Raw genomic sequence first — 13,112 nt, forward strand, 5'->3', positions numbered from 1 at the left:
ACAATAATTTTTGAGTGTTCTATAAATTTAGTATTTATAGAAAAAATGTTTAAATTTGTATGATTATTTATAATTATTTTTATATGTATCTTTTAATTTGTATAATTATTTAAATAATATTAGAAAATTATTGTTTGATAAAAATTGTTGTAATGGTTATAAAACCGTTCTTTAAAATAGTCAAAGAGAACAGTTTTATTTTGTTGCTATAATGTAATGAAAAATTGAACTTCAACAGCAACACTGTAAAAATCGTTGTCTAAGACCATTTAATAGAACGGTTTTAAAGTGTAGCATTTTGGCAACGATTTTTATGCGTTTCTTTTGTGCAATTATTTAAACAACAATAAAAAACTGTTGCTTAAAACCAAATCATGGTAACGGTTATAAACCCTTCTTTAAACTAGTCAAAGAGAACGATTTTAGTTTGTTGCTATAAAATAGTAAAAAATTAAATTCAACAATAACACTATAAAAAACCGTTGTCTAAAACAATCTAAGAGAACAGTTTTAAGGCGTTGCAAAATTTGGCGTTGCTAAAGCCCATATTTGTTGTAGTGAATATAAGAAAAAAAATCATCATCTATAACAATATATAATGGCAAAACATGTTTTGGTGTCCAACATTTTTTTCTAATTTTGCTCTTTCTAATCATCTATCCCACTATATGTCAGTTATTCCATGTTAAAAAACTTCCACTACCTCACCTCCTCTCTTATCACATACATTTACGTTCTCTCTTATCTCATTCATTTACATTTACAAAACTTCTATAATTATCTCTTTCTTTCCTTGCTATCTCTCATCTTAGATTACTATTACCGTATAATAGAAACAATTTTTTTTCTTATGCATCTTCTCTTGCATCCTTCTCATTTCACTTAAATATAACGTAAAAGTAATATAATTTATATTTCCATCATCAAATATTCATAATAATAGCGGAATTGTGTCCAAATAATAGACCGAATACTGATAATATGGGTAGAAATTCTGTATATTTATTTAATTTAATAATATATTTTTCTTAAGTTTTGATTCAATAAATCTTTAATTATTGTCCTAAATAATATTATTATAATTATTATATTATGTTAATGTACTTTAGATTTATATCAATATATGATATAATGACAATATCAAAAATTTTGGTGTCTAAATTTAAATTTTAATATTATCTATCTATACTCTATAATCTATAACAATATATAATGGCAAAACCTGTTTTAGTGTCCAACATTCTTTTTCAATTTTGCCCTTTCTAATCATCTATCCCACTATATGTCAATTATTCCACCTTAAAAATTTTTCACTACCTCACCTCCTCTCTTATCACATATATTTACATTCTCTCTTATCTTATTCATTCACATTCACAGAACTTCTATAAGTATTTCTTTCTTCCCTTGCTATCTCTCATATCAGATTACTGTTACTGTATAATAGAAAAAAAATTTTCTTTTCTTATCCATCTTCTCTTGCATACTTCTCATTTCACTTAAATATAACGTAAAACTAATATAATTTATATTTTCGTCCTCAAATATTCATAATAACAGCGAAACTGTGTCCAAATAATAGACCGAATAATGATAATATGGGTAGGAATTCTGTATATTTATTTAATAATATATTTTTTCTTAAGTTTTGATTCAATAAATCTTTAATTATTGTCCTAAATAATATTGTTATAATTATTATATTATGTTAATGTACTTTAGATTTATAATAATATATAATGACAATACCGAAAATTTTTGTGTCTAAATTTAAGTTTCAATATTATTCTTAAAGAGAGGGATTTATCATTAAAAAGAATCTCCTGTACAATTGTCAAGTTACTCTAAATAAAAAATTTTCCATCTATTTTAAACAGCAACTTCATTAAAAATAAATCATTGTTGCAGATTTTTAAAGAATAAAAGTAAAATAGTTTAAATAGGGTAATTTTTTTAAATAAATATACAAAGAATAATTTTTTCTTTAAATTATTATTATCATATTATTTTAATGTACTCTTGGTATTTACTAATTTACACAATATATAATGACAATTAATGTCTCAATTTAAGTTCTAATATTTTTCCTTAAGAAAGGTTTATTATTAAAAAAATTTTCCATCAATTACGTTAAATAAAAAAATTTCTACCTATTTTTTCACGGTAATCTCATTAAGATTTTCTTATTGGATATAAATTATTGTTGCAGATTTTTTTTTATTTGGATATATTTTTAAAGAATAAAAGTAAAATAGTTCAACAGGTCTATTTTTTAAAAAATAAATTTACACAATATTTTTTCTCTTCAAATTGTTATCATATTCTTTTAATATATTTTAGGTACCTACACAATATATAATGTCAATTGGCGTCTAAATTTAAGTTCCAATATTACCCTTAGTGGGAGAAGTTTATTATTAAAAAAAAATTTTCCGTACATTCGTATGTTGAATAAAAAAACTTTCACATATTTTTCCCAGCAACTTTATTAAGAGTTTACTATTGGATGTAAATTATTCATGTGAATCTTTTTTATTTTGGATATGCTTTTAAAAGAATAAAAGTAAAATAGTTTAATAGGACAATATTTTTTAAAAAAAATTACGCAGAATAATTTTTGTACCAATATATCGAGATTCATTTTACATATAATTTAGTCTTCTAAAAATTAGATGATTGAAAAACTATTAATTATAGAAAAAGAATATTTTCTGACTATAAAAATACATATAATTCACTCTTGAATGTAATCAAAATAAATATATATTTATTTAATTTTTTAAATTTTATATTAATTATTAAAATCATGATATAATACATGTACTCTTATAAAAAAAACTTCATAACTATTTTTTTTCTTGGAAGGAAACATGACTTAATAAATATAAAGCCTAATTTAAACAACTATAGATAAGTAAAACAATTAATAAAAAACGGACATAAAATTTAACTTTTATATTATTTGGTACAAAAATAAATATAATAAAATAAATTACTGTTCTCATATATAATGACATAAAATTTAACATTATTCTTTTCTAGAGCCATCTATTTTTTTAGTTTTTATCCTTATACTATTTTTATGCTTTATTTTAATTTTATTAAACAAAAAAGTGTTAATGTCATTTAATTTTAATTTTTAACTTTTATCATAAATAAAAATATGTCTTTGTATGCATTAGATAATAAAAAAAAACTCATAATAGAAAAAATTAAATTTACTTTTTCGTTACATTTATAGAAGTGTAGGTAGATGATTCACATAAGAGTTATGAGTTTTTTTTTTTTTACTTTATTTTTAAAGTAGCATTCACTTCTGAATGTAATAATTATGAACTAATACATGCACGGTAGTAACTAATTGTGATTGGAGAGAAGATAGAAAGAGAATAAAAAACCGAGAAAAGAAGAGAGAATAAGCCAACATAAAAGTAGTAGTGAGGCATACGTAGATAGATAATGGTAAGAAAAAAAATAATAAAAATAAAAATTAAAAATTCTAAAAGAATAATAAAACTAAAGATAATTTAAAATGTTGAATATAAGATTATAAGAAATAAAATTTTTTTAGCTATTAAAAATATGCGAGAGAAAGAGTGATTTAAATATAAATTTTTATATCTGCTTTAAATTAAATATAATTGAGAAATAAATAAATTTACAAATATTTATAAATTTTTATCTTCATTGTTACACATAGTAACAACGTAATGATTTTAGTATTATACCTAAATTAATTTAAATTTAATTATTCTATATATTAAATAAATTAAATTACTTATAAGTTTTATATTTAATTATTCTATACAAAATTTTTGAATGCCTGATATCTTAAATTTTTTCTTAAAGGGATAAAATATGACTTTAATAAATCAAATAAGAAAATAACTCTTTTAATAAATCTTTAACAACTCAAAAATTAACACAATGGATATGTATGGATCAAAGTGATAAATAAAAATGAGAGCTGCGATAATGATATGGTGGTAATTAATTGTGGTTGGGGTTAATAAAAGAAGAAAACAAGGAAGGAGAATGAAATAAGGCAACATAATTATAAGAGAAAATGATAAGATGTATAATAAAATTAATATGATGAGATGATATAATCAAAATAAAAATTAATCATTTTAAAATAATAATAAAATTAAAAATAATTAAAAATATTTAATATAAGATTAAAAGAATAATTTTTTATCTATTAGAATTATGTATAAAAAAAAGTGTTTTGAATATAAATTTTTAAATTTATTTCAAATTAAATAGGATTGACAAAATAAATAAATTTAATATATAAATAACTAATTTGTAAATAATAGTAGTAAATCTTTATCTTGATTTCGTTACACATAATAACAATAATTTTTTTTATTTAAATTTACTTATTTTATACTTTCTACATATATTAAATAACTTAAAATATTTTATTTTTTCATAATTTATTTTTTAATTATTGATAATAAATTTATAATTTTAAAATAAAAATATAAAAATATTTTTTTAACTCAATAGAAAAACGGCTGAACAGGCACGGCAGTGCCTGTTGAGCTGCTAGTAAATACAATAAAAAAAGCCTTAATGAAAGAATATCTTTAGCCATATTTACATATCAAATCATCAATCTCATCTATCAAAATAGATTCACCCAAACTATCGAAATAAAAATAGTTATAGTTTAGCTAATCGGTCTGCAAATTATATTATTTGTTAAACAAATATAACACAACATTTCAATGAAACCAAGTGCTTTTAAGAAAATCAAGCTAAAGGATCAACTAATTCCACCAAAATACAACAAAATATTATAAAATCTAATGTGAAAAATAATTTTCAAAAATTTTATATACTTAAAATGTGTGTACATGAAATATATTTTTTTAGTCTTTTTTAAACAATTTCGATCATGTAGTATAGTGTAAATGAGAAGAACAATTTCATCTTCAATTATTACACATAATTGTTGTAACTAACTAAGAATTAGGTAATAACAACATAAATTGTCTACCTTACTCCAAATCAGTACACTTTTTGAGTATTTGCAACTAAAATTTACAGCTATTATCAATATAAAGTTTGGTCAAGTCATCAAATTTAATTAATTTTCATGTGAGGTCCTTCCAAGTTTGAAAGCATTCAGAGTTATTTTATGCCATTGTAATTATTAATATATAATATTGAAGAAGAAATCATTTAATAAGCTTAATAATAAAGTTTAGTTACTCTGCCATCGGCATCAATTTATGAAACATCTATTGAAAAATAGAAGCAAAACTATTGTTAAATAGTTCCCTTTCAAAAATTCATTGCAATTTATTCAGATAAATATTTTAAGAATTATTAAGAGAAAATAACATACCGACCTATAAAAATCCATTTTATATTTTACACCTCATCATTTTGCGTGTCACTCTTACCTGCCAAATCCATAATTCCACATATTTATCTTGCAATGATCTAACAAATTCGTATGAAAAAACACAAATATCATAGTATAATATTTAAAGTAGATTTTTTTTATTCTTTTTTTTAGTAACTTCTATTTTAAAGTAGATTATTTATGAGCTACTATTTATAAAGAAATAAAAATTCTTCGACATCTCAAATGCATCACTGACCTTGAACTTCCTAACCCTCAGAAACTTGAGAAGAACTATATCACTGCCTTCATCTTCTTTGATTGGCAGAAGTGGTATCTCATAAAGAGGCACATCCTTCTCCACTCCAACGCTTTTCTCCTTTGTTTAAGTTTTTTTCCCTCTTATTTTTTCACTGATTCCACACCCTCCTTATTAATACTTTCTTTTTTAACTTCTTCTTCCAACCACTTTACTGATGATAATTCTTCCTGAAAGCATGTATAATGCGATTAAAGATATGAAAACGGTAAAAATGAAAAAGTAAGTACCAACTTCTCTGAGAATCAATGAAACAATGAAAGGGACACCAAAGATTGCTTATCTCATATTATAACAATAGAAACTTTTTTAATTTTTTCATAGTGTTAAAGCTAAATAATAATTTTTAAAATAACCCAAAGGATAAAAAAGATGGATGTGGTTAAGGAAGCTAATCCGTTCTACACGACGTAAGAGAGTCTTTTTGCAAATCTTTGAGCTCCTTCAAGATGCGCTTCGACGCCATATCTGAACATTACATACATTAAAGCAACAAATCAAGAATCATTAAAGCTTTAAAACTGAATCTGAGATCCATTCTGAGTTTATTAACCGTACTAAAGAAACACTTTTTTAGTTTCATTGATTCATAAACACAATGATTTGTATAACTATTTTAACTCTTAAAAAATAAATTACTTCTGCAACACCGTCAACAATAGCCATCTATACTGAGTAACTGTGAACAGATCGAGTTTCGATTTTCACAAACAATTGAAAAGTCTCTACTTGACAATTCTTCTGTTTGCACCACAAACAAAGTTTTTGTGTTTGCTCTGATGATAGTGTAGAACTTTAATACCAACAGATGAAATGACGGATGGAGAGAGATCTGATGAAAAAAAAATGTGTTTTTGAATTTTGAAATAGGCCACTAACAAATGTTCAGTTTAAGATTTTGGTACGTAACAGTTTTAAATTTGATATCTAAATCATTTTTATTTATTTTGATGCCTTTATCTTCTTACTGCTGTGCTACGTGTTAATTATAGAGGCTAGATATTTGTTAAATAATGAACCATATACTACTTTCTTATTATATATAAAGAGATAGACAGTAGTGTAATTATATAATATATATATATCACGATTATTCATTCATATTTAAATAAGATTATCTATAGAAACATCTACATATGTAGATTTTCGTTGAATGAACCCCTGAATAACAATTGTTCCTTGTAGGGGATAAGAAATGCCAGAATCGTAAAATTGACAGCGTAATTCCTACGATAGTGATCAGATGTCTTTATAACCTTAGTATTATTAATGACTATCATTAAGACTAATTAGCTGGCTGATTATTTTTTTTTTTAGTTGGACCAAGATGAGTAAACAAAATCATAAATTATTTTATGTAAAAAAAAAAACTTATTGAATCCAAAAATGATCCAGTTCTGTATGATAGTATTTCTACATTTACTACCACTACTAATGATATTTACAACAATAAAAATACTTAGTACTAATACTTATAATATTATTAATAATCATTAATATTACTACTTTGATAATAATAATTTTAATAATAGTACAGATAATAAAATTCATAACAACCCTAATAATAATAATAATAATAATAATAATAATAATAATAATAATAATAATATTATTATTAACATTATGATTTAGTACTTTATTTACGATAATAATTAACACAAAAATAAATAAATTATCTATTAATAAGCATAATTTTTCTAAGGTGAATTTGTACTAGTACCATACGTGTTAGCGTTATACTACTAGATGTCCTGTGATTAAGGAAATGTGTTAACGTTAATTAAGTCATATGCAGTTATATAGTCGTATGGACCCTCAAGATGGTTTATGACCTGAATATTTTTATTAGGCTTGTGAACGTATGAAAAATCTAAATTCATGTCAAAATAATTAAAATATCTCAATAGTACAGTTGAGCTTCCTCCTCACACAATAGCACAATCAACAATACATCGCAACCATGGTGCACGGATCTTCACTCATTGGTTTTTCTTTTTTGAACTGGAAACTGTAACAACAGCCCCTTTTAAAAACAAAATTAAATTCGAAATTTGAAAATCAGTTAGGAGATAGGCTTAGAATTTTAAATTTATAGATAGAAACTTAGTAATCACTCTCCGTTTGAAATTTAAAATATCCCAACCACCCTATCCCCAAATGTATATAAATAGGGGAGCACCCATAGGTAAAAATCACTCCTCTCAAATACTAATCCTCTCCCTTTTACAAAGAAATAATATTCTGTGTGCAAATACAAAAAGCAAACTCAAAGAAGCGTTAGGAAAAAAGTAGGGAATTATGCCTTTCTCACTTTATGTTGGCATGTAGTATGCTCTAGTTATTGTTCTTCCATGTATCTCATGCATTAAGTACCTTTTTCTCATCCCTTATCCATATTAATCATGTCTATCTATGTCATTCATAATCCCGTGATTCATGAGTACATACATTTCTACCATGTTTTATTTAATTATTTAGTATATCCTAATTTTATTCGATGCATTTACATGACTTTTCATATCATTATATCATTAATGTTCCTTTAATGTTGAGAGTACATACCTTTCTACCATGTTTTATTTAATTATTTAATGTACTCTAATTCCACCATGTGTATTTACATGACTTTTTATATCATTATATCATTAATGTTCCTTTAATATTGAGAGTACATACCTTTCTACCATATTTTATTTAATTATTTAATGATCCTAATTCCACCATATGCATTTACATGACTTTTCATATCATTATATCATTAATGTTCTTTTAATGTTGAGAGTACATACCTTTCTACCATGTTTTATTTAATTATTTAGAATATCCTAATTTTATCCTGTACATTTACATGACTTTTCATATCATTATATCATTAATGTTCCTTTAATATTGAGAGTACATACCTTTTTACCATGTTACATTTAATTATTTAGTATATCCTAATTTTATCCATCTTCATGCATGAGTGCTTCTTGTATGACCCTCTTTTTATGTATGCTTAAAATAACCTTGATTGTAAATTGAACAGAGGGAATGATCCTTCGGTAAGGGAAGGTGACCCCAAAAGACAAGATATCAAGATGATCCCTCGATAAGGGAGGGTGATCGATCGAGATGATCCTTTAGTAAGGGAAGGTGATCGCCAAGACATTCGAGATAAGAACCTTCGGTAAGGGAAGGGGACTCTCATTTTATACCGGTTTGAGTTCAATACCTTCCATAAAAGTTAAGAAAGGAGAAAGCATGAATGAAAGTTTGATTTTTATATTTTTTTTAAGATTTATTTATGACTATGTTGATGTTACTTAAGATGTTATCCTTCTATTCTCTTTCTATGTTCTTTCCTTTTTACCTATATGTTTTACGCTTTACAAGAGGTTCATAATACATGCCATATCGTACGACGTTCTTTTAAAATCCCGCACGTGGGCTGGAGATAGATATGGAGGTGTTGCATAGCACTCCTACTGAGACATTAGGTTCTCATCCCTTTTTCTTTTCCTATACTGTCTCCAGAGGAACATGGCACAGTGGATAGAGATGACGCAGTGCCCTCCGAAGGTAACTTCTGTGTATGACCCCTCGAAGCACGCGTGGGTAGTTTACGACCACTACTACCATGCTCCAAACTATCTACTTAGGTCGAGAGTTCATGGAAGGAGAACCCCAGCTGCCCGTCAAGTCCTAGTTCATCCCACACAACGGAACCAGATCTTCACTGCGCGAAGAGGTGTTGGAGGAAAACCACTGATACCTCGATTCGTGAATAACTGAAGGGTCTTGATCAAGGATAGGATATGACACAAGTATGGGAGCCTCTTCGACGAAACTAGTTAGGACGTATTAGTTTCTTTTCTTTGTTTAAATTACCTCTAAACATTTTATTTTGAACCGTACTCATGGATAAGTTTATTATTTCATATTTATTATCGTTTTAGTACTACTTGTTTTCCTCTTCATGCGCACTTCCTCCCTTCCTTGCATAACGATTAAGTTCAGTCTCTTTCTCTATCGAGTATGGCACCTTATTTAAAGACCCTCAAAGATAGGATATAACTTAGGGTGTTACAATTAATGGTATCAGAGCAAAGTCGATCCTAGGAATTCTATCTTAGGAGGTACGACTAATAAAACTTCTCCCTATGGTTATCCTTGAACAGGAAACCTATGGTAAGCCGTGGACGCCCACGTGGCTCGAGCTCGAGCTCATCAAACCTAGCAAAGCACATGAAGGAGATGGCCAAGGCAATGAAGGAGCAGGCCCAAGCCACTACTCTGATGGCCCAACAACTGTCCACTGGGGACAAGGATCCCAATATTCCCAGGCTGGAGGTGGGACAGACCCGTACAACTTTTGCTGACTTCAAGAAGATTGGTCCGCCTGAGTTCCGTGGAGCCCTCAACCCTGATATGGCAGAAGAATGGCTGACGAAAATAAAAAAGGTATTCACAATTTTTCCATGCACTGAGGAGCAGCAAGTGAGCTATGCTACCTTCATGCTCAAAGCTGATGCCAAGTTCTGGTGGGATGGAGCAAGACGGTTGTTGGAGGATGCTGGAACAGATATCAGTTGGGCCACCTTCAAAGAAGCTTTCTACAAGAAGTACTTTTCCCTTTCTATTCGAGAGTCCAAGGAGATGGAGTTTCTTCAGCTGAGGCAAGATAGGATGAGTATTGCAGAGTATACAGAGAAGTTTGAGAGACTCTGTAAATTTTCCGCCATGTATAAGGCTAATCCAAATGAAAAGTGGAAGTGTATGAAGTATCAAGGAGGGCTCAGGGCAGAAGTCCTAACCGCTATAGCCCCACTGGAAATCCGGGAGTTCTCCTCCCTCGTTAGCAAGTGCCAAGTGATAGAAGAATGCACCAAAAAACTAGCGTTGGAAAGAAGCGAGGCTTTCAAGAAAAGGCAATTGAATCAAGAATCATCTCAGCAGCCGCCGCAGAAGAAGGCCTTTCTTGAGAAACCTACAGGAAGGCAACCTCAACAGGGCACGGATCGCCAGGAACCTCCCACTGATGCCTCACCAAAGACCACCGAACTCAAGGAGTGTGCTTCATGTGGGAAGCAACATAGGGGTAGGTGCCTTGCCGGACAAAATGTCTGCTTCCGGTGTTTTCAGCCGGGGCAAATCGCCAGGGAATGCCCAGCAGTTCTCCCACCCCTTACCAATCTAACACAGCGTCAAGGGCGAGTCTTTGCCCTCAGCAGCAAGGAAGTCCACGAGTCAGAAGATCGAATCGAGGGTAAATGCACAATTAATGGAATCCTTTAACTATCCTAGATGATACTGGTGCTTCTCTTTCGTTCATATCTCTCTCCGCTACTAGTAAGATTAGCTAACCCATGTCCAAATCACTATGCATCCTACTAATGACCTTTATCGACCAAATTAGGATGTAGAATTTGGGGACAAATTCTTTTTTTATGGGGGTGATAATGTAACAACCGCCCCTTCTAGAAACAAAATTAAATTCGAAATTTGAAAATCAGTTAGGAGATAGGCTTAGGATTTTAAATTTATGGATATGAACCTAGTAACCACCCTCCGTTTGAAATTTAAAATATCCCAACTACCCTTTCCCCAAATGTATATAAATCGGGGAGCACCCATAGGTAGAAATCACTCCTCTCAAATACTAATCCTCTCCCTTCTACAAAGAAATAATATTTTGTGTGCAAACACAAGAGGCAAGCTCGAAGAAGCATTAGGAAAAAAGTAAGGAATTATACCTTTCTCACTTTATGTTGGCATGTAGTATGCTCTAGTTATTGTTCTTCCATCCATGCATGGTTACTATCTTTCATGTATCTCATGGCATTAAGTACCTTTTTGTTATCCCTTATCCATATTAACCATGTCTATCTATGTCATTCATAATCCCGTGATTCATGAGTACATACCTTTCTACCATGTTTTATTTAATTATTTAGTCCGATGCATTTACATGACTTTTCATATCATTATAACATCAATGTTCCTTTAATGTTGAGAGTACATACCTTTCTACCATGTTTTATTTAATTATTTAATGTACCCTAATTCCACCACGTGCATTTACATGACTTTTCATATCATTATATCATTAATGTTCCTTTAATGTTGAGAGTACATACCTTTCTACCATGTTTTATTTAATTATTTAATGTATCCTAATTCCACCATGTGCATTTACATGACTTTTCATATCATTATATCATTAATGTTCTTTTAATGTTGAGAGTACATACTTTTTTACCATATTTTATTTAATTATTTAGAATATCCTAATTTTATCCTGTGCATTTATATGACTTTTTTTTCATATCATTATATCATTAATGTTCCTTTAATATTGAGAGTACATACCTTTTTACCATGTTACATTTAATTATTTAGTATATCCTAATTTTATCCATCTTCATGCATGAGTGCTTCTTGTATGACCCTCTTTTTATGTATGCTTAAAATAACCTTGATTGTAAATTGAACTGAGGGAATGATCCTTCGGTAAGAGAAGGTGACCCCCAAAGATAAGATATCGAGATGATCCCTCGGTAAGGGAGGGTGATCGATCGAGATGATCCTTCGGTAAGGGAAGGTGATCGCCAAGACATTCGAGATAAGAACCTTCGGTAAGGGAAGTTGACTCTCATTTTATACCGATTTGAGCTCAATACCTTCCATAAAAGTTAAGAAAGGAGAAAGCATGAATGAAAGTTTGATTTTTATATTTTTTTTTAAGATTTATTTATGACTATGTTGATGTTACTTAAGATGTTATCCTTCTATTCTCTTTCTATGTTCTTTCCTTTTTACCTATATGTTTTACGCTTTACAGGAGGTTCATAATACATGCCATATCGTATGACGTTCTTTTAAAATCCCGCACGTGGGCTGGAGATAGATATGGAGGTGTTGCATAGCACTCCTACTGAGACGTTAGGTTCTCATCCCTTTTTCTTTTTCCATACTGTCTCCAGAGGAACATGGCACAGCGGATAGAGATGACGCAGTGCTCCCCGAAGGTAACTTCTGAGTATGACCCCTCGAAGCACGCGTGGGTAGTTTACGACCACTACTACCGTGCTCCAAACTATCTACTTAGGTCGAGAGTTCGTGGAAGGAGAACCCCAGCTGCCCGTCAAGTCCTAGTTCATCCCACACAACGAAACCAGATCTTCACTGCGCGAAAAGGTGTTGGAGGAAAACCACTGATACCTCGATTCGTGAATAACTGAAGAGTCTTGATCAAGGATAGGATATGACACAAATATGGGAGCCTCTTCGACGAAACTAGTTAGGACGTATTAGTTTCCTTTCTTTTTTTAAATTACCTCTAAACATTTTATTTTGAACCGTACTCATGGATAAGTTTATTATTTCATATTTATTATCGTTTTTGTACTACTTGTTTTCCTCTTCATGCGCACTTCCTCCCTTCCTTGCATAACG

Source organism: Arachis ipaensis, chromosome B4 (assembly GCF_059453495.1).
Source record: "Arachis ipaensis isolate K30076 ecotype BB chromosome B4, ASM5945349v1, whole genome shotgun sequence".
Taxonomy (NCBI): domain Eukaryota; kingdom Viridiplantae; phylum Streptophyta; class Magnoliopsida; order Fabales; family Fabaceae; genus Arachis; species Arachis ipaensis.